Source organism: Pseudophryne corroboree, chromosome 2 (genome assembly GCF_028390025.1).
Source record: "Pseudophryne corroboree isolate aPseCor3 chromosome 2, aPseCor3.hap2, whole genome shotgun sequence".
Lineage (NCBI taxonomy): Eukaryota > Metazoa > Chordata > Amphibia > Anura > Myobatrachidae > Pseudophryne > Pseudophryne corroboree.
This window is the reverse complement of record NC_086445.1, coordinates 893,991,213-894,014,717: the sequence shown is the minus strand read 5'-3', so window position 1 is coordinate 894,014,717 and position 23,505 is coordinate 893,991,213.

Below are 23,505 nucleotides of genomic sequence, written 5' to 3'. Positions count from 1 at the left end.
CAAGTTCACCATCTCCCCTTTTAAGCAGTTTGTATTATGGTCAGGCCCGTAGTAACGTCTGTTTGGACATTTTTGTATTAGAACCAGTGGCGTGTGGTGGGGTGAGGCAAGTGAGGCAGAGCCTTTTCTGCCATACTAACGTTTAAACCAGAGGTTTGACTATATAGAGTATATGACAAATAAAAAGATTATACTGTACTATAAATATCTTCTTTTTACTATTCTAATGATTTTTATAGTCAAATCTCTGGAGTAGAAAGTCTATGGCAGGTGAGGCAGTGCCTATCTTTTTCGCACATCTCTGATCAAAACTCACCGAAATTCCAGGAGTTTATACTGCTGCACCTGTGTATAATGCCCACATGCACCCTTGGGATCATACTGTATATTGGCCCCCATTTATCAAGCATTGGAGAGTGAATAATAGCACGGTGATAAAGTACTAACCAATCAGCTCCTAACTTCCATGTTACAGGCTGTGTTTGGAAAATGACAGCAGCTGATTGGTTGGTACTTTATCACCATGCAATTTATCACTCTTCAAGGCTTGATAAGTCTGGGCCATTGTGTGTAAATCTGGCTCTGGTACCAGCCAGTGCCTCCTGAGCCATTTACCTCACTGCACCTCTCTGATTAGAACATACTGTATCTGCAGTTTGAACCTCCTGAAGACCAGAGTCTCAACTGCTTCAATATCATTACCATGTTTCCATTGTAAGTGTTGAGATTCTGTACTTACTGATTTAATTTTTTCATTTCTGTCAATAAACACAGAAATATCTATTGTTACATTTTGTAATTTTCTGCCAGTGATCTTGTTTCTTCTTTTTTTTCTCTGTGTCCGTTATGGAATTTAGATATACGGTACACTGGTCTCTCGTGAGAGCTAGAAAGTTGTTTGCCAGGCATCTTGTACGTGGAGCTACAGAGGTTTCTTTTTTAAAGGGTTTCATGCATGATGCACAGAATTGATGCTGCATAAAGGAAAATACACACCAGAGCCAGAACTGTGTATACACACCGCCCATGGTGTGTTTTCCTTGATACTATTGCTGCTATTCACAGTGAAAACGAATATAGAAAAAAACATTTCTGTACAAAATATTTAGAACCTCCATTGGTTAAAAAAATGCTTTATACTAAGAATATAGCATTGTGTAATGATAGTAGTGTAACAGAACAGGTATTGCAGCAAACACTGGAAACCCCTTTGCCCTTGCTCATGTTACAGTAGATTATAATGTACGCTACGGGAAGAGGCATTTGGTGATACATATGCCATAGTTTCCTACCATCCTGCGGGAGACTCCCAGTTCACTGTGGAATCACCTGCTGCCCAGCAAAATTAGATAAAGCTCCCGGATTTCCCATTGCCCTGTTCGAGGTGGGCCTGGATGAGAGGATGTCACCCAGGAGGAAAACCCGTTATGAAGAGGAGTGAGGACAAGACTAGAGATGTGCACTTGACATTTTTCGGGTTTTGTGTTTTGGTTTTGGGTTCGGTTCCGCGGCCGTGTTTTGGGTTCGACCGCGTTTTGGCAAAACCTCACCGAATTTTTTTTGTCGGATTCGGGTGTGTTTTGGATTCGGGTGTTTTTTTCAAAAAACACTAAAAAACAGCTTAAATCATAGAATTTGGGGGTCATTTTGATCCCAAAGTATTATTAACCTCAAAAACCATAATTTCCACTCATTTTCAGTCTATTCTGAATACCTCACACCTCACAATATTATTTTTAGTCCTAAAATTTGCACCGAGGTCGCTGGATGACTAAGCTAAGCGACCCTAGTGGCCGACACAAACACCTGGCCCATCTAGGAGTGGCACTGCAGTGTCATGCAGGATGGCCCTTCCAAAAAATACTCCCCAAACAGCACATGACGCAAAGAAAAATTAAAGAAAAAAGAGGTGCAAGATGGAATTGTCCTTGGGCCCTCCCACCCACCCTTATGTTGTATAAACAGGACATGCACACTTTAACCAACCCATCATTTCAGTGACAGGGTCTGCCACACGACTGTGACTGAAATGACGGGTTGGTTTGGACCCCCACCAAAAAAGAAGCAATTAATCTCTCCTTGCACAAACTGGCTCTACAGAGGCAAGATGTCCACCTCATCATCATCCTCCGATATATCACCGTGTACATCCCCCTCCTCACAGATTATCAATTCGTCCCCACTGGAATCCACCATCTCAGCTCCCTGTGTACTTTGTGGAGGCAATTGCTGCTGGTCAATGTCTCCACGGAGGAATTGATTATAATTCATTTTAATGAACATCATCTTCTCCACATTTTCTGGAAGTAACCTCGTACGCCGATTGCTGACAAGGTGAGCGGCGGAACTAAACACTCTTTCGGAGTACACACTTGTGGGAGGGCAACTTAGGTAGAATAAAGCCAGTTTGTGCAAGGGCCTCCAAATTGCCTCTTTTTCCTGCCAGTATAAGTACGGACTGTCTGACGTGCCTACTTGGATGCGGTCACTCATATAATCCTCCACCATTCTTTCAATGGGGAGAGAATCATATGCAGTGCCAGTAGACGACATGTCCGTATCCGTAATCGTTGTCAGGTCCTTTAGTCCGGACCAGATGTCAGCATCAGCAGTCGCTCCAGACTGCCCTGCATCACCGCCAGTTGGTGGGCTCGGAATTCTGAGCCTTTTCCTCGCACCCCCAGTTGCGGGAGAATGTGAAGGAGGAGATGTTGACAGGTCGCGTTCCGCTTGACTTGACAATTTTCTCACCAGCAGGTCTTTGAACCCCAGCAGACTTGTGTGTGCCGGAAAGAGAGATCCAAGGTAGGTTTTAAATCTAGGATCGAGCACGGTGGCCAAAATGTAGTGCTCTGATTTCAACAGATTGACCACCCGTGAATCCTTGTTAAGCGAATTAAGGGCTCCATCCACAAGTCCCACATGCCTAGCGGAATCGCTCCGTGTTAGCTCCTCCTTCAATGTCTCCAGCTTCTTCTGCAAAAGCCTGATGAGGGTAATGACCTGACTCAGGCTGGCAGTGTCTGAACTGACTTCACGTGTGGCAAGTTCAAAGGGCAGCAGAACCTTGCACAACGTTGAAATCATTCTCCACTGCGCTTGAGACAGGTGCATTCCACCTCCTATATCGTGCTGAATTGTATAGGCTTGAATGGCCTTTTGCTGCTCCTCCAACCTCTGAAGCATATATAGGGTTGAATTCCACCTCGTTACCACTTCTTGCTTCAGATGATGGCAGGGCAGGTTCAGGCGTTTTTGGTGTTGCTCCAGTCTTCTGTACGTGGTGCCTGTACGCCGAAAGTGTCCCGCAATTCTTCTGGCCACCGACAGCATCTCTTGCACGCCCCTGTCGTTTTTTTAAAAAATTCTGCACCACCAAATTCAAGGTATGTGCAAAACATGGGACGTGCTGGAATTTGCCCATATTTAATGCACACACAATATTGCTGGCGTTGTCCGATGCCACAAATCCACAGGAGAGTCCAATTGGGGTAAGCCATTCCGCGATGATCTTCCTCAGTTGCCGTAAGAGGTTTTCAGCTGTGTGCGTATTCTGGAAACCGGTGATACAAAGCGTAGCCTGCCTAGGAAAGAGTTGGCGTCCGTGCACATTCTCGGTATCGCCTGCCTAGAGAAGTGGAACCTAGATGGTATTTGGTAACGGGGGCACACTACCTCAAGAAATTGTCTAGTTCCCTGTGAACTAACGGCGGATACCGGACGCACGTCTAACACCAACATAGTTGTCAAGGCCTCAGTTATCCGCTTTGCAACAGGATGACTGCTGTGATATTTCATCTTCCTCGCAAAGGACTGTTGGACAGTCAATTGCTTGGTGGAAGTAGTAAAAGTGGGCTTACGACTTCCCCTCTGGGATGACCATCGACTCCCAGCAGCAACAACAGCAGCGCCAGCAGCAGTAGGCGTTACACGCAAGGATGCATCGGAGGAATCCCAGGCAGGAGAGGACTCGTCAGAATTGCCAGTGACATGGCCTGCAGGACTATTGGCATTCCTGGGGAAGGAGGAAATTGACACTGAGGGAGTTGGTGGGGTGGTTTGCGTGAGCTTGGTTACAAGAGGAAGGGATTTACTGGTCAGTGGACTGCTTCCGCTGTCGCCCAAAGTTTTTGAACTTGTCACTGACTTATGATGAATGCGCTGCAGGTGACGTATAAGGGAGGATGTTCCGAGGTGGTTAACGTCCTTACCCCTACTTATTACAGCTTGACAAAGGCAACACACGGCTTGACACCTGTTGTCCGCATTTCTATTGAAATACTTCCACACCGAAGAGCTGATTTTTTGGGTATTTTCACCAGGCATGTCAATGTCCATATTCCTCCCACGGACAACAGGTGTCTCCCCGGGTGCCTGACTTAAACAAACCACCTCACCATCAGAATCCTCCTGGTCAATTTCCTCCCCAGCGCCAGCAACACCCATATCCTCCTCATCCTGGTGTACTTCAACACTGACATCTTCAATCTGACTATCAGGAACTGGACTGCGGGTGCTCCTTCTAGCACTTGCAGGGGGCGTGCAAATGGTGGAAGGCGCATGCTCTTCACGTCCAGTGTTGGGAAGGTCAGGCATCGCAAACGACACAATTGGACTCTCCTAGTGGATTTGGGATTTCGAAGAACGCACAGTTCTTTGCTGTGCTTTTGCCAGCTTGAGTCGTTTCATTTTTCTAGCGAGAGGCTGAGTGCTTCCATCCTCATGTGAAGCTGAACCACTAGCCATGAACATAGGCCACGGCCTCAGCCGTTCCTTGCCACTCCGTGTGGTAAATGGCATATTGGCAAGTTTACGCTTCTCCTCCGACAATTTTATTTTAGATTTTGGAGTCCTTTTTTTACTGATATTTGGTGTTTTGGATTTTACATGCTCTGTACTAAGACATTGGGCATCGGCCTTGGCAGACGACGTTGATGGCATTTCATCGTCTCGGCCATGACTAGTGGCAGCAGCTTCAGCACGAGGTGGAAGTGGATCTTGATCTTTCCCTATTTTTGGAACCTCAACATTTTTGTTCTCCATATTTTAATAGGCACAACTAAAAGGCACCTCAGGTAAACAATGGAGATGGATGGATACCAGTATACTTATGGATGGACGAGCGACTGCCGACACAGAGGTAGCTACAGCCGTGGACTACCGTACTGTGTCTGCTGCTAATATAGACTGGATGATAATGAGATGAAATTAATATATATATATATATATATATAATATCACTAGTACTGCAGCCAGACAGGTATATATATTTATTATGTAATGACTGATGACGGACCTGCTGGACACTGTCAGCTCAGCACCGCAGACTGCTATAGTAAGCTACTATAGTAGTATGTATCAAGAAGAAAGAAAAAAAAAAAACCACGGGTAGGTGGTATACAATTATGGATGGACGAGCGACTGCCGACACAGAGGTAGCTACAGCCGTGGACTACCATACTGTGTCTGCTGCTAATATAGACTGGATGATAATGAGATGAAATTAATATATATATATATATATATAATATCACTAGTACTGTAGCCGGACAGGTATATATATTTATTATGTAATGACTGATGACGGACCTGCTGGACACTGTCAGCTCAGCACCGCAGACTGCTACAGTAAGCTACTATAGTAGTATGTATCAAGAAGAAAGAAAAAAAAAACCACGGGTAGGTGGTATACAATTATGGATGGACGAGTGACTGCCGACACAGAGGTAGCTACAGCCGTGGACTACCGTACTGTGTCTGCTGCTAATATAGACTGGATGATAATGAGATGAAATTAATATATATATATATAATATCACTAGTACTGCAGCCGGACAGGTATATATATTTATTATGTAATGACTGATGACGGACCTGCTGGACACTGTCAGCTCAGCACCGCAGACTGCTACAGTAAGCTACTATAGTAGTATGTATCAAGAAGAAAGAAAAAAAAAAACCACGGGTAGGTGGTATACAATTATGGATGGACGAGCGACTGCCGACACAGAGGTAGCTACAGCCGTGGACTACCGTACTGTGTCTGCTGCTAATATAAAAAATATATAAAAAGTAACTTGCGCCCTAGCTTCAGCTCGGCAGATCACCAAAAAAGAGCACCACTCCTTTATAGACACAATAGAAACACAGAGGCGATCTCCCAGCGATGCTACTATATGTTCCAAGTCCGTATGTATTCCTGTTCCTCAAACAGAGAACATAATATGTGACATGTCCATTAGCAAATGTCCAATATTTTTACAGATGACTTCTAGGGTCACTCTCTTTCAGTGACTGACCTGTACTAAATGCGATGCATTCCCATAAAGGTTTCTTTCACACTTCATATAACAAAATTCTTCTAACACACGGTCTATTGGTACCAGGCTTACCTTTATGATAAGCCCTATATGCGCTGAAAGGTATCTTTTTCCAGTCCCAGTTGATATCTGGACTTCCGCTACCTCCACAAAAATGGCTCCAAATGACAGCAGACGGTGAAAAAAAGTCTATTTAATTCCAAAGAACATTATCCCGCAACAATGCAGGGATAAGAGATAAAAACAAAACAAAAATAACAATAAAATACAAGAGTACCCTATATTACGAATAGCAGGACCACTTCCAATGATACTGGTAGGATGGATTTAGGTAAAAAGTTCCCAACTATAAGGGGTTTAAAAAGGGAAAAACCGATTACCCACAAAGTGTTGCCAACCACCATGGAAGAATATGGCCCAAAGTTCTCCTTAAAATACAATTATGGATGGACGAGCGACTGCCGACACAGAGGTAGCTACAGCCGTGGACTACCGTACTGTGTCTGCTGCTAATATAGACTGGATGATAATGAGATGAAATTAATATATATATATATATAATATCACTAGTACTGCAGCCGGACAGGTATATATATTTATTATGTAATGACCGATGACGGACCTGCTGGACACTGTCAGCTCAGCACCGCAGACTGCTACAGTAAGCTACTATAGTATGTATCAAGAAGAAAAAAAAAAAAACACGGGTAGGTGGTATATTACAATTATATATATATATATACAATTATATATATATATATTAAACTGGTGGTGATTAATTAAACTGGTGGTCAGGTCACTGGTCACACTATCAGCAACTTGCAAGTAGTACTCCTAAGCAGACAATCACAATATACTGGTGGTCAGTGTGGTCACAATGGCAGTGTGGCACTCTGGCAGCAAAAGTGTGCACTGTACGTTAAAATATGTACTCCTGCTCTGAGCTCTCAGACTCTAACTGCTCCCCACTGTCTCCCCCACAGGTCAGCTATACACAGTCACACTATCACTTCAGCAAGTAGTAGTACTCCTAATGCTCCCCAAAATAACTAAATACTGTGTCTCTCTCTACTCTAGTCTCTTCTCTATAAACGGAGAGGACGCCAGCCACGTCCTCTCCCTATCAATCTCAATGCACGTGTGAAAATGGCGGCGACGCGCGGCTCCTTATATAGAATCCGAGTCTCGCGAGAATCCGACAGCGGGATGATGACGTTCGGGCGCGCTCGGGTTAACCGAGCAAGGCGGGAGGATCCGAGTCGCTCGGACCTGTGAGAAAAAAGCTGAAGTTCGGGCGGGTTCGGATTCCGAGGAACCGAACCCGCTCATCTCTAGACAAGACTAGATCATGTCATAGATGCTGCTGTATTGCACAGAACCACAGTCAGTGTCACCATTGGTGGGCTAGACGTGACCCACATGAGATCCCAGTGTAGCTGCATGTGTAAGCAAAGGTGAGGGTCGGAGATGTCAGTAGATGGGTGGTTTCAGCAATGCCATGCAGCCATAGTACAGCCTGTATGGCCACAGTGCCCTTAGTTTCCTCTCTGGTGGTTCCTCTTACAAATAGAGCAGGACCTGCTTCCTGCATCACCGCAGTCCGCTATGATTGTGGGAGCAATAAGCACTGAGCACCAGCATGAGAAACTGGTAAGTGACACACTGGAGAAGATGGTAGAGTTGAGGGAGGTAGTATTAATCATCACATCCCAGCACACATTGAAATGGTGGATTATTTTTATTATTTTAATACAGGCCACTGTATAGTGATAGATAAGGGGAAATAACACAGCTACAGTATCAGCACACACTGATATTTGGTATTATTATTATTATTATTATATAGATGAGAGAGGACTGTACAGTGATATATGACACAGCCTGCACCACTGCAACAGCAGTGAGACACCAGCCCACACATAACAACCAAATAGCAGTGACTCCATCCAAAACCCCCCGGACCTGCATCCACAGTATCTTACCCTGTTTGGTGACTGCCAGCACTCCACCTCTGAGTGGCAATAGACACACTCATGGGCAGGGGTGGATTGGCCATAGGGATTACCAGGAAGATTCCTGGTAGGCCGACGTGTCTGCGGAGCCTTTGTTGTGTGTTGTATGTTATACCTCTTGTGCTGCCCATGTCGGACCGCTTCTACAAACTTTTACAGGGCCACTTTTAGTTCCCAATCTGCCGCTAGTCTGCAGGAAAAGACACAAGGAAGGCTGCATTTGTGTACAAACAGGCCCTATGAGGAGGGATCCCGCCCCCCTCAACAGACCCCACCCCCTCATTAGGGCTGCTTCCATACATTTCCCGGGCTGGTTTTCCATCCCAATCCGCCACTGCTCATGGGTGTAGCTAGACAAACTGTTTGGGCGTAGCATAGCACACCCTCTCGACTGCACGCCGCAAGCATACTACCGGCATTAATCTCCCTAAAACTAATTTTCAAATGTAAACAAGTATGTCATATGCTGATAAGGTTAGTTTCAAGAATAAAAGCTGTAGCTAAACAATGTGTATTCCTGGATTATGGCAAGACAGATCTTGGCAGAAATATGAGACACTGTTTACACAGAATCTTCCCTGTGGTTTGAATGCAATCAATTGTAGTCAGTTAGTTGGTATGAATTATAAAAAGCTTTACTGTTGTTTTTATTTGATGTTAGAGTATTCTGTATGTATCAGTAAAATTAATTCCTAAATAAATTTAAATTGATTCCATAATGTAACAAAAAAAAAAGTAAAACATATAAAAGAAGGTGAAAACTATTTATAGTCATTGTACCTGCCCTGCATATCTGCCCAGGAGATTCGTCAAATGCTTCATGCTACAGTGCTTACAGTACTTTGCCCTATTGGAGTGATCGTCAACCTGAGACACCTGCCTACTGCCTGAATGAAATGTCTGATCCACCTAACAATTATGGAATTAATGTAGATGTAACTTACATGGGCATTTCAAAGACATGTATTTTCTGAAGAAGCATAGGAACTTGTTCTACCTTGTCTGGCCTGGTGTATGCCACCCGTCTGGCCTCATACTTTCAAAAATGGAAGTATTATTTTAGAAACTTCATTTGCCAGGATTTATCACGCCCTGCATAGCAGGTTTTTTTTCTTTCCATATTCTACTTTCTTCCCATCTCTGCTATGCTCCTACCATTCTTTGTATCTCTCAATAATCTCTGTTTTCATATCGGCCTCTTGCTTATATCTGCCCCCCTTTTCTCCATCTGTCTCTCACTCTCTCTCATCCATGTCCACCCTCCATCTACTCTCCCCCATCTGGTGCTATCGTTGCTGTCCCCCCTCTCCATTTCTCTATCTCTCTCAACTCTGTTCCCCTCCCTCATACTGACAGGAGCGAAGTTCTGTCTGGGGGAGAACATAGGCTGTGAATCTGGGTCTCAGGCAGTCAGTGAGAGCTGTGAGGGGAAGAGGGGCGGGACTTCGCTCCAGTTCTTTCTCACTGCACCTGTGCAAGACAGCCACACAAGGGCGTAGCGACCATAGGCACAGGCTGTGCAGCTGCTATGAGGCCCAGAGCTGAGAGGGGCCACCTTCCCTGTCAAAGTTACATGTGTTACATGTGTTGCATACATTTTTCACCATAAGGGCCCTTACAACTTTTTCCTTGGGGCATACAATATATATAGTTATGCCCCTGGTCCTGATCATTGTGGTATAAATTGAACTGGAGAGTAATACAATGTGGCATACTATGAACTGGGGACACTGTATGTCATAATGTGAATTGGGGGTACTGTGTAATTGTTATGTGTACTGGCATAATGTGTACTGGCAGCTCTACAATATGACATAATGTGAACTAGGGCACTACTACGGTTCATAAAATAAACTAGGGCACTGCTATGTGGCATAACATTAACTAAGGCACTACTATGTCTCAGAAAATCAACTAGGGCACTATTATGGGGCATACAGTTTATAACTGCTGCGGAGAGTTGTGTATCTCTAGAAGCATTGGGACTGGGGGCCCTTCAAAATGTTGCTATGGGGCCCTCCAAGTTCTGGCTATGCCCCTGCAGCCACATTAGCTGATTACATAATAGACATAACGGTAACTTGGCCTTTTTCCATCGAAATCCTCTGCATATTTTTTGTTTGTAAATGCAACTAGCAAATAAAATTCTAAAGTGATGGAATAAGAAGTCAGAGCCAGTTTCTCATTCCAATTAAATGGTCAGTTCAGGCTTGGAAACAAAACAAGAAGATACAAACAGCTCCTTAATGAACATGAAACATAAGATTTCATGCAACTTAAGAAAACCAAATGATATCAAGTGAAGATTATTTTCAGGGAAATTCGAATAATTAAAAATAAAAAACAGGTTTACAATTTTTCTCTGTTGGAATATAATGATGACCCAGTAGAATATTAAAGGATATAATTTTCCATTTGTACTTTTCATCGTGTAACTGTTTGGGAGGTATATATCAGCTCTGTATATTTCCGTTGAACATGAACTGAATCTTTAATTTGTTGATCTTCAGCTTCCCTTTCATGTGCAGGGTTTTGAAGTGTCATTTTATCTGACAGCAGAAAGCCGAAGTGCTGAGATGATCCAGTGTATGCATCATTCATTAGTTCACTATTCCTCTCCATTCGGAATAAGATGATTATTTAGCAGGATGTGTGGGAGAGGAATTTTGTCAATGGGAAGATGTTTTATTTCCTAATGGTTTTTTAGCTTGTTGAAAGTATCTGTTCAGCCTATCCAACCTTAGCTTGTCATACTAATTGGACACATTTCTCCTTTTCTGCCTACAGTAGTTGCCAGGGCTTCCTCTCTTCTCTTTAACCCCTCAGTGCGGGAAATAAGATGCTGAGAATTCAGGTTACTATACTATGGAGAAATACTAAATACTGCCGTCTGTTTTTTTCTCTTTAATAATCATGCTGCCCAAGACATATATTGTGACAATGTGACTTCTGCCTTTACCAGAGCATTGCACATGCTCTAATAGTGAAGGTGTTTGATGGTATTTTGTACTTGTGCACCAAAGCTTAGAGAGATTTCTAGGCTGACATTTCTGTGCAGTGAAAACTGACATTTATAGAAGAGTGGAGCTTTAAAATCCCATGGAAATAAGTGTACAGGCTGCAGCTGTGTGGAGTCTATTTCTGTGGGCATATTATCAACCTTGTCATTGCTTGTACAGCATAAATTCAGACATTCCAGACGCTTTTATAAGTACTATCTTACAGTTACAGTAAACTTTGTGGCTGCTGTTATACTTTTGCTGAATTGCTAGGTTTGTTTGGGCCCCCCTAAAACAATTTTTTAGCAGGGCTACCTCCGATCACTAATGAGGAGGTTGATGACGAGGGTGTCAATTACTTCATAATCTTGTAAAATAAATGTCATGAACTCGCTGCAAATGATGTAACATGGAAGCGGTGCCTACAGGGCCGGAGCTTCCACTAGGCAGCTTTAGGCAGCTGCCTAGGGGCGCCGAAACCTGAGGGGGCGGCCTGCTACAGCTGTGTAAAAAAGGTAGCATAGTCCTACCTTTTACAGCCACTGCAATCCCCCAGAATGCATATCTTACAGTAGCCGTGACTGCTAAGCTCCCGTATTGCAGCCTCCAGCTCCACCTCCACCCGGCACAGGCAGTAACTTTGACAGCTCCTGGAGTCCTGGCTGGGGGTGACATGCAGCACTGCTCTTCATTCCAGGCTCTTTCACAGACTACTCAGTTTCAACTCTGCACTGCAGCCTGCAGGTAAGGAGGCTGCACAGTGCATTCTCTGCATTGATAAAGAAAGAGGGCGAGAGCAGCGGTGTGGTGAGGGGGTGGGGGGAGGAGATAAGGAGCAGGCATGCACACAGTCTGGGGGGATGAGCAGCAGCATGCACACAGATTTTGTGGGGATAGAACAGCAGACATTTACCAGAGTAGGGGGGAGGGGGTGAGAGCAGCATGCCTTTCATCTGAAGGGTGGGTAGGGGGAAGGGGGTGTAGTATGGTATGCCGGTGGCCGGGCTCCCAGTGACCAGCATACCGGCGCCGGGAGCCCGACCGCTGGCATACCGACAGCGTGGCGAGCGCAAATGAGCCCCTTGCGGGCTTGCTGCGCTCGCCGCGCTGCAGGCACGGTGGCGCGCTAAGCGCGCCACACTATTTATTCTCCCTCCAGGGGGGTCGTGGACCCCCACGAGGGAGAATATGTGTCGTAGGCCGGGTGTCGGGATTCCGGCGCCGGTATACTGTGCGCCGGGATCCCGACATTCGGCAACCAGAAGACCACCCGGGGGAAGGGGCAGAAGGCAGAAGTTTTGCCTAGGGTGCCGAGAAACCTTGCACCGGCCCTGGGTGCCTAGATGACTAACGTCCATACCTTTACTATCTTTGGAGCAGATGCCTTCACAAACATTGTCAGCACTCAGACACTCCACAAAAAGTTAACTTATGTGGCTAATATGTGCCATCCGATAAAGGAAACCCAGTGGTCACCATTCCAGTATAATCACAGAGGCGGTCACGGGGTGGGAGGTGGCGTGCCAATGTAGTTAGAACGCTGTTGGTGGGGAGCGGTCCGCACAACACAGGCGTGTCCGGAACGTTGCGGGGTCGGGCCATGGCGGCTGCGTGCAACCCAGAACATGGCAGGTAGCCGCCTGTCAGCGCAGCTGGGCTACACAGGTAGGAAGCTACTTGGCTGGTGTGAAAGCATCGCCGCATGTCAGATAAACTGCATGTCAGAGAAAGCATCATCCCCCCGCATGTCAGAGAAACTGCATGTCAGAGAAAGCATCGTCCCCCCGCATGTCAGAGAAACTGCATGTCAGAGAAAGCATCGTCCCCCCGCATGTCAGATAAACTGCATGTCAGAGAAAGCATCGTCCCCCCGCATGTCAGATAAACTGCATGTCAGAGAAAGCATCGTCCCCCCGCATGTCAGATAAACTGCATGTCAGAGAAAGCATCGTCTCCCCGCATGTCAGACAAACTGCATGTCAGAGAAAGCATCGTCCCCACACATGTCAGAGAAACTGATCGTAGATGTGCTATTTTTATCACATTTATGATCAGGTCTGAATCACCCCCATTATTTATACTCTGTGGATTGCATGCTCTCTTCATGTGTAAAACAAAGGAACTACTAGACTAGCATTGCAAAGATTGGAAAGATTCAAAATTAATTTTCAGGTCTGGTGATAGTACAATGTTGGCAATAGCAGTTTTATCGCTGCCGGTAAGCCTTTGAAGTGGAAAATTTTAGACTGTTGGGAGGTGTGCAATGTGGAAAATGAGTTTTCATTAATCCATTCATTACTTCAGTTGTATACTGGTAAATGGGCAGTATGGATGGTGTAATGGTTATCGTGGTCATGGATTCAATTCCCACCATGGCCCGAACTGTGTGGAGTTTGTATATTCTCCCCATGCTTGCGTGGGTTTCCTCCAGGTACTCCGGTTTCTGCCTGCAATCCAAAAATATACTGGTGGGTTAATTGGATACCAACAAAAATGAATGCTAGAGTGAATGTGTGCGTGTACATGTGGTAGGGAATATAGATTGTAAGCTCCACTGGGGCAGGGACTGATGTGAATGGCCAAATATTCTCTGTAAAGCGCTGCGGAATATGTGCGCACTATATAAATAACTGGTAATAAATATTCAATAAATAAATTATACTACATGCCGTACAGATGGTCTCTACATCAGTGCCGTAACAAGACATTTTAGCGTTGTGTGCAAGAAATCGCAATGGCACCCCCCCCATATTTTAAACAGGGCCGGTGCTCGCCGTAGGCGCGTAAAAAATCTAGGGGGATGGCTTCAAAGGGAAGGGGCGTGGCCGCTGAATAGTACCATTTCACAGTAGTATCTGTTGTTCAAATTACACCACATAGTAAGAGCCCCTTATACACGTTACAGCACAGTAAGAGCCCCTACACAATGAGAGAGAAAGTGAGAGTGTGTGAGCAAAGTGTAGTTGGTGTGAAATCAAGGTGTAGTGTGTGTGTAAGAGAGATAACTAGGTGTAGTGTGAGTGTGTGTGATGCGGAGCTGCCTCTCCCTTCAGTGTCCCGGCTCTCGACTGACCCCGCAGACGTCACGTGTGTGTATGTCCCCTCCGGCATATGTATATATTCCAGCGATTGCTGTTAAAAGGAGTGCCCCAGGTTAAACAGCTTATTTAAAAAGTGCTGGCCACACAAATATACAGTATATATATACAGTTGTTATAATGGCACTCACTGTCCTGTAGCATCTACCGGGTGCCTTCCTCCAATAATATAACAAAAGCTGGCTCTCTGGGATGGATTGCTGCTCCTCTCCTCAATGCAATAAGAACCAGGCGGCACTCCACGGATTTAGTAAGCAATTCAGCGTGTATTTAAATCATTTTCAAATGTATAATACAGACATAGTTTCAAACACCAACGTTTCAACGCCTCGTGGGCGTTTTTGTCAAGGTGCTATGCTGTGCAGTAGTGCAAACGACCAAGTGCCGCCTGGTTCTTACTGCATTGAGGAGAGGAGCAGCAATCCATCACAGAGAGCCGGCTTTTGTTTTATATATTTATATAGTACAGAAAGGTGCTATTAAAGAGCACCTGGAATTTTGACAAAGCAAGCTGTGGCGGCCGTGTGATTTATTTAAAAAATCCGTGGAGTGCCTCTCAAATTTCTGTACTATGCATTGCTCCCTAGAGGTCCGTTGGAGGGCACCCAGGTAACAGCTTTATTAGGTGGAGCGCCGGTCAAGAAACATGATTTTATATATATATATATATATATACACACACACACACACACACACACACACACACACACACACACACACACACACACACACACACACACACACACACACACAGATAGAGTAGACAGACAGACAGTCAGATAGATAAATAGAAGATAGAAAAAATAGATAGAGTAGACAGACAGACAGACAGATAGAGTAAGTAGATAGATAGATAGATAGATAGATAGATAGATCGATAGATAGATAGATAGGAGGCAAAGAGTAGATAGACAGGATAGTGAGAGAGATAAGAGTGCCATGGAATTTATATATTTTGTACTGTACTGTACTTTGCTAAACCCGGCAGCTGGCTGCCTCTCTCCTCGCTTGCTCCTGTAGTTCGGCTCCTCACTGCAGCATCACCAGAGACACCTCGTTCCTTAGATCCCGTCCATCCCTCCTCCCGTCACTCACAGCGCGCGGCCAATAGAGAGACAGCTGCAGCCGCACTGAATCATTGTCCCCCGTCACAGCGTTTCTCTGCCCCTCTCCTCTGCCAGCTGCGGCCGGCAGCACAGAGGGAGTAGCGGTCGCCCGTCGCTGCTGTAAGCTCCAGCGGGGGGGGAGGGGGTGTCGGGCAATAATGCTTGCGTTGTGCTGCGCGGATCACTCTTACCATGACGCTGGCTCACTCCGGCTTGGGGGGGGAGGGGAGGCTGTGCTGACCGTCACCTGTCTAATGTAGACTGTGGTGATGGCTGGTTGCGCCCCAGGTCATCCTGCGCTGTGTGCAAGGCACACAGCGCACATACGTAGTTACGGCCCTGCTCTACATACTCCTTGTGTGATATAGCATTAGATCCTAACATTAGAAGAAAAAGATGCAGGCAGAATATGGAGCCGTGTACTTTCATTTATTCTGTCCATTTCTGTCTTGCTTCTGTAGTCTTCATTGCAGTGAAACTGACTATTGTTAGCAGATCAAGAACATAAATTCAGCATAAAAAACTGAGCTAGGCTGAGTGTATACATTTTACTGTGTGCTTCCCCTATTGATTGAATTGATTTTGCCTGCTGATTCCTGTCTAGATAAACACTGAGAAACAGAACTACTGTGTGCTGAATAAACTGACATTTCTGCTGTGAAGTAAGGACTAGAATTAGAGCCATAGGCGTGCGCAGCACTTTTTATTAGGGGGTGCACGACTCTGGAGTGGCGTGCCTAGCACCACCTACTGGGCGTGCCTATCACCATATATTAGCAGTCAATGCAAACTAAATAATATAGGGAATTTGATTAAATAAAGTGTACAGTGGGGGCTGGCAGATGTTTATTAAACCTAACAAGCTGTAAGCCTGGGACCTCGCTGACATATGTTTGTTGCCCCCTACTTTACAGCAGATACAGTATATTGTATTACCCTGTATTGTAATAAATGACTTAAAAGAGCTGGGAAGGTGGGTGTTGGTGTTTTTTTTTTTTTTTTTTTAAATCTCTGCTCTAGGAGATAGACATTTTGTCGGTGTTCTGCAAAATTAGTTTAATTAAAATGACTCTTACATTAAGAAAAAAATTCAGCAATCCGCTGTGGTGCAAGGAAGGGTAAGCATCTGTGTGGCGTAATAGAACCGCTACATCTGCTTGGTGTTATAGCAGACTTACATGCAATTCTTACTCCTACTGTAACTACAATACAGATATTATAATTCAGTTGTTAGACAGTGTGAATAAACACAGGGCAGGCCGGTAGTTTCTTTATCGCCCACTTTTAATTCTTTCCATTATTATCACAGGTGCCAGATTATAACAGATGACTTTTCATTTAGGACAATTTAGCTTTTGGAAAATAGTGTAAAAATAATTGTCTAAGATTGTGAACATTTTGCTTCTGCGACTTCTATAATTAGTACTTTGAAACCTGCAGAACTAAATATTTAAACACAAGCACAGACAAAACACTTTAAAGTACGATGTGTGTAATATAGATCCATTATGACACATACAATTCCAGGATTTTTCTTGCAGGCATCTAACAAGCAGGGGGAATCTCCATTCCTCATGGTGTCATCCCAGATCTGGTTACTTGTGAATAATTTGTTCAGCTTCAGAACACCTGGAGAAAGAAAGTGCAAATTAATTTAATAAAAAATAATGTGCTTGCCCCCCAAAAAAAATAAATAAATCAATATTTAAATGTTTTTTCTTAATTTTAGTGATGAATAGTTGCTTCTTTTTCCTTTTCATCCTCTTTATTGTTTAGTTATAATGCACCAGAAAACTCGGTTGTGTCAGACAGTCAGTAACAAATCATACCAGGAAATAAATCACATATTAAAATATCAACTACAGAGGAGGTTGACGGAGAAGGGTGCGATGTGAGACAGGATACAACAGACCCTAGTGTGGGAGCTTACAGTCAAGATGGAAGGCAAGTTGGAAGCAATAAGACCTGTTAGAATTGGTAATGGAGATTGGAGAGGTCATAGACATATAAGTAGGAGCAGGTAGTATGGGAGAGTAGCTGGATTTGGATACTGGAGTTTAAGAGGCCCATTTATCAATAATCGCATTTGCATTGTGATCTAGGTGTGATATTAGCACCCAAAATATCAATGCAATATGCAATTATACCAACAGAATGTATCAAAGAGCACTCGCAGGTACAGGGGCATCAGAATCAGTATAAATAAACCACAACTCACTGGAGAGGGAAGTGTGCAGCGCGGATGTCTTCAGACTGGTCAGTTCCTTCATCCTGGTTTCCTCCAAACTGGTGCAGAATATACTCTCCTAGGCATACAACTTCAGCAACTTAATTCCTTTCAAGATCTCATTTGTTTACTTAAGTCGCTCCATGGAATAATCCTTTCATGGCATAAAAACAAACATAATGTAATAACAGGCAATTGTGTTAAGTAACACATTAAAACAATAATGCTCATTTACAAACCACTGACATGCAATGCCGGCAAAAGTGCAAGGCAGGACAAATGCATCTCAGACACCATGTGACAACCTTTTGTCTATTTTTGCACAGTCTAAATTACTGGGTGACTCTGCACAACTTCACTCTGTTCTCAGGCACGTTGCGGCATGCTGTGCTGTACTCTGCTGGCGTAGGTGTGCGCAGCATATTACATTACAGTGAGCAGTAGAACTAGTCGTGGTATAAGCCAAGTATTACCTTAAAGTCATCAATACACTTCTTATAATTAAACCTAACCATTCAAATATCATGTCCCACACAATATTCCCACATTATTCCCAATCTACTTACCCATGACCATGCACTGTAGCCAGCTCCTGCTCTCTTCTACTGTAACAGATGTGTACACTTTCAATCTTCATCTCAGGCACTTTTTAAAACTTTGTTCAAATTACAAACTGAATGATAAGTCTGCGAAGTAGACTTTGCTGATTTTTAACATACAAACTTGAGGATTGCAGTTCAGTTGAGAACCACTGTAATTATTGAGGTCCTTTTGTCTTGATTTTTCATGTTCCTTGTTTTAAAGAAGACGTCTCTCACCAGCCGTCAATGATTTAAATTCCTCAATCACGTCATTGTAATTTACGGACAGAGCCAATTCTTGCTCAATGTACAACAACATGAGTGAATCGAGGAGCCTTTGGGACATTGTACTTCTTAACTTGCTTTTTTACATGTCCTAGCTTTGAAAATGTCCTCTCAGCTAGTAATTGATATGACAGAAAAGTGTTGAATAGCTTTATAGAAGGCCAGGAACATGGAGAACTGATGTGATTCCTTTAGCAAATCAAGCCACTGTCTTGTGATTTTAGTGCAATCTTTAGAAACACATGTATCATAGCCCTGAAGCAACTTCACCAGTGCTTCCAATTCATCTGTGGAAATTTTTAATTTATTGGCAATAATTTTAAGGTCGTCCTTACCAATTTTTAAACTTAACAAATTTCCCATTGCAGTTATTACTACACAAGTTTCTTGTTCAAATCTTTGGTCAATGCCAGCTATCATGGAGTCAAGGAGTGGATAAAAGGAAGTAATTCTCTCCTGTTCCTCGTATGTATTTAAGTGATGCTGGGTTTCAATGGTGTTATCCAAATGACTGGATATTTTTCTCTTCTTAACTGAAGGTATTGGTATATCTCTCTCTAAACATGCTGTCACAGATTCTTGGTAAATTGACTGAAGATCTTCTGGGTCATTCCTCATAGTAACTAATGTGTTCCGCAAGCTTTTCACCCCTGCCATTGCTGTAAGTTGAGTTGTGGGTCTTGAAGAGCCTTACTCACTTTAACCACCATTTGGAGAATTCGATGCAACATGTGAAGTCCAAAGATGAAGTCAAATAACTTAAGTTCACAGATAAGACCTCTGGCTTTAATTTTAATGTCTGGTAGATGGGTTTCTTGAACAATCTCATCTAAAGCTTGTAAAATGATGGAATAGTTTTGTTTTACTGCAGCCACAGCTTCTGCTCTGCAAGCCCACCTTGTATTAGACAGTGATTTTAAAGTCTTCAACTGGGATTCTACATCTTGGAAAATTTTCTCCATTCTTGCATTTCGAACTGAACTGCCCTCCATGAAGTTATAAAAAGTCTGAACAATGCCAAAAAAAATCAAAAACTGTTATGTTCTGTTTACTTGAAGTGCATACATCTAGAAGAATGAGATTCAAACAATGTGCATAGCAGTGCACACAGAGTATATTACTATTTACTTCTTTACACTTCATTTGAACACCTGCTGTACATCCAGACATCAAAGATGTGCCATCAAAACAGACAGCTGATACTGATGACCACTCTATTTTAAGATTGCCAAGGACTTCATTCAATTGGTTAAAAATAGACTGTGCATCAACTTTGAAAAAAGTCTCTGAACAGACAAAAAAAAAATTCAACCGGATTATATTTATGATTGTCAAAATACCGCACAACAACGGACATCTGTTCATGGTGTCCACAGTCAGTGGTGTTATCTGCATTTATTGAAAGCACTTTTTCATTTAGTGAGGACACAATGTTTTGTATTACAACATTGTGTATGGCTACAATTATATCATTTTGGATGTGATTGCTTAGATAAGAAGCGCTTTCGAGGAGATTCTTTTGCATGTTTTGCCATGACAGAATCATATTTTTGAAGCCAGATTAAGAAATAAACCTAGTTCAAGGCTATCACATTTTTCATTGTGACCCCTGATTGGCCTTCCACCTTTTACCAAACACAGAACTATGTCAATCAGTCGCTCCATTACACTTCGGTTATGACATCTTAATTCTTCCTGTTTAGTCTGCTTGCCTTCATCTAACAGTACATCAATCGGTTTCCTATCATTAAAAGAGGTCCATGATGTATGACTAAATACATAGGATTTAGACAGTTGATGGTTTTTGAAACGTTCATTAGCCTTATTCCAGTTCTTGAATCCTTTAGTAGTAAATGCCAAATCAGTATGCCCTTTGCTTGCTGCATCATTACCGGTGAAGAAACTGCATTAAACACAAAATGCTGCATCCGTTGATGGGCTGTATTCTAAGTTCTAACCATCTATACTTTTCATACCAATCAGAATGAAATCTTCTTTCTTTAGATCCTATTTTAGTTCGAGGATATGTACTCATTATGGGCTGAAAGGGCCCTCTAGATATTCGTAATTGACGTTCCAATCTATTTTTTTGGAATATCACAGACTGGGTCATCAGATCGAGTATTTGAAGGCTTTGAATAAGAACTACATGGACTTGAACTAAGAGGAAAACAGGTTTGTTGGTCAGAAGTTGAACAACATGCACTACCTGTATTACGGATGTCAGCATTATCTTCCTGTAAGTGTGGATCTTCAGATTCTGAGGTGACTGCAGTTTGTGGTTGGTCATAACTGATGTCAGCATTATCTTCCTGTAAGTGTGGAACGTCGGATGCACTATAACTGGTGCAAGCATTATCTTCTTGTAAGTTTGTAACGTCAGGTTTCCAAGGTGATTGTGTTATTATTAGCACTTTCATAAGACTTCCCTTTGTCCGTTTCTTTTCTTATTTCAATAATAAACCTATCCATTTATCAAGATTAATAGAAGGTAGGTATATCAAAAGGTAGTGTTAATATAAAAGTACAAAGTCCGTATGTGCCTTTTTCTTTAATTTGTTTTGATTCTAATAATATGATGTTTACAATTGGCCTTCAGCAATCTCTGGTACTGGTAGAATAAAACAAAACAAAAAATAGGTAGGTTGCTAATTTAAATAAACCTTTTCAATGCACATCAAAAAATAACATCACTTTGTTAAATGTGTAGTTGTACTCACTGGGAATTGAAGAATTTGGCCTTCTAAAATAACTGATCATTTATGGTGCTCAGCAGTGGAACACTAGGATTCTTTACGATATCTTGTTCTCTTGGAACTCTGCAATAAGATGTCAAGGGATGAGAGTGTTATACTCCCATTATATAAATCACTAGTGATAAAGCTAAATATTTATCTTATATAATACCCTTTATGAGGTCTAAGAACACTGTACGCTATTTACGTATGGAGTACCGTAAGGGTACGCACGTTGCGTAACAATCGCTTAGCCGTAGTCGAGACGCTCAAGCGTCACGTTCGCTCACGGCCAAGAGATCACAGGCAGGCACGCTATTGGATGCCGACTAACGTAATGATTCGCTATAGCGTAGCGGACGCTCGGGACCACGAGGAGATCACCAGCGGCGCTGACGCTCACAATGTTAAACCTTTATATCTAAACCATAAACAGTGTATTATGCAGTAAGACCTTAGTGTAGTGATAGAGTGTAAATGCAGCACAGTATAACCTTATTAACTTAAAAGCTGTTCGAGCGTCACCGACGCTCTGAGAATACTTAACACTATAAGAAATACACAGATACCGTGCTTAGGGTCCAACGCCTTATATATATATTATGAATGTTATACTTGCAAAAGAATTAATACAATACAAGTCATACACTACAATATAACATAGACTAACTAACCAGATAACTACACGGGAAATACAATACAATACAATTACGTTTTAAGGGAAAATAAGAGAGAAAGAGGAGAAGAGAGAGAGAGAGAGAGAAATGGCTCACAATAACAGTAAGATCAATATGATTGCGGAGAAAACTTACGCACAAGGGGAACGATCGCATGCGCCTCTGGACATCCAGCTCCCGATTTTCAGCAATGAGAACCGTTGAAGAGTGAGCTGGATGTGATCGGCTTGTCTATTTATGCCCCACACACAATACAATTCAATGGTCCCTACAATCTCATTGTTCATTGGACACAGGAATTCCTCCTCGCATTATAACAAAAGGTCATAGGTTGATTCATACAGGTGGGCTGTGACGATTTCCAACTGCTCAGGTGGGTGGGAAACTAGGTTTCCCGCCGCATGGATAAGTAAGTGCAAATAATAGTAAATGGACATAAACTTCTTATGTCCATAACTATTCGCACGAGCGATTAATTCGCTTCAAACCAACACCGGAATATTGCTAATTAAATACTCTTCCGATGGATACTAAACACCACAGTATTACTCCTGTCTGACCCTTCGTATCAAACAAAGAGGGATTTCTCTGTCCATGAACATGCTACATTAACCAAACTTTCAGAATCTATCAAAGGGACCATGATCTACAAAATACATTATATAGTGGAAATATGTAACGATTGAGTCGCACGCTACGAACACATGAACCCTACCGTAAATGCACATACTGCGCGCCCGCGGGTGCCCGCAACAGCGAGTATGCGCACGCACGGGAGAGCGCACGCATGCGCAGCGCGGACCTGTATGAGGTGCAAATATGGCAGTGTGCATCGTGATATTTTTCTGACTTTGACAGTCCACCCTTTGGCAGTCAACAATAACTGCCACTTCCTAAAACATTTCAAAAAGAGAAAAATATATGTCAGGGGTTAATACATTTACATGGTTGGGTAGGGGAGGAGAGGAGAAGGTAGGAAAAGGGTATGACCTAGTGAGATAGCAGAAGCATGTGTGTATGAATCCGTGTTTGGGGGTCATGTATCATCGTGCCGTACGTGTTTTAAATCAAGCTTCGAGGCATTGCGAAGTATACATTTGAATTCCTTCTTATCCCGTGGTACGGGTCTGTGGATGGGCTGTCAAACTTTACCGAGCTCTTTTCGGCTGTGGTTGTAACAAAATGGGGAGCACATTTTAGTTGATGATACATGAATGGGGGAATATGTGATTGCTGATATCTGTGCCTGTATTCCCTATCGACTATGTGTGTAATTACCTGAAGGTTGTAGAGATGAAGAAAAGACATAATTACGGTAAATGCAGTGGTATTCTATGTCAGGTAAATGAACATTTGTCGGTTGAAGTCTTGTTCGGTGTCTGTTGATTGCAGTCTTCTTTGTGCTTTTGCCCATAAGGTGCGAGCAAAAACCTTGTCAATGTCCATAGATTTACAAAAGTGTTGG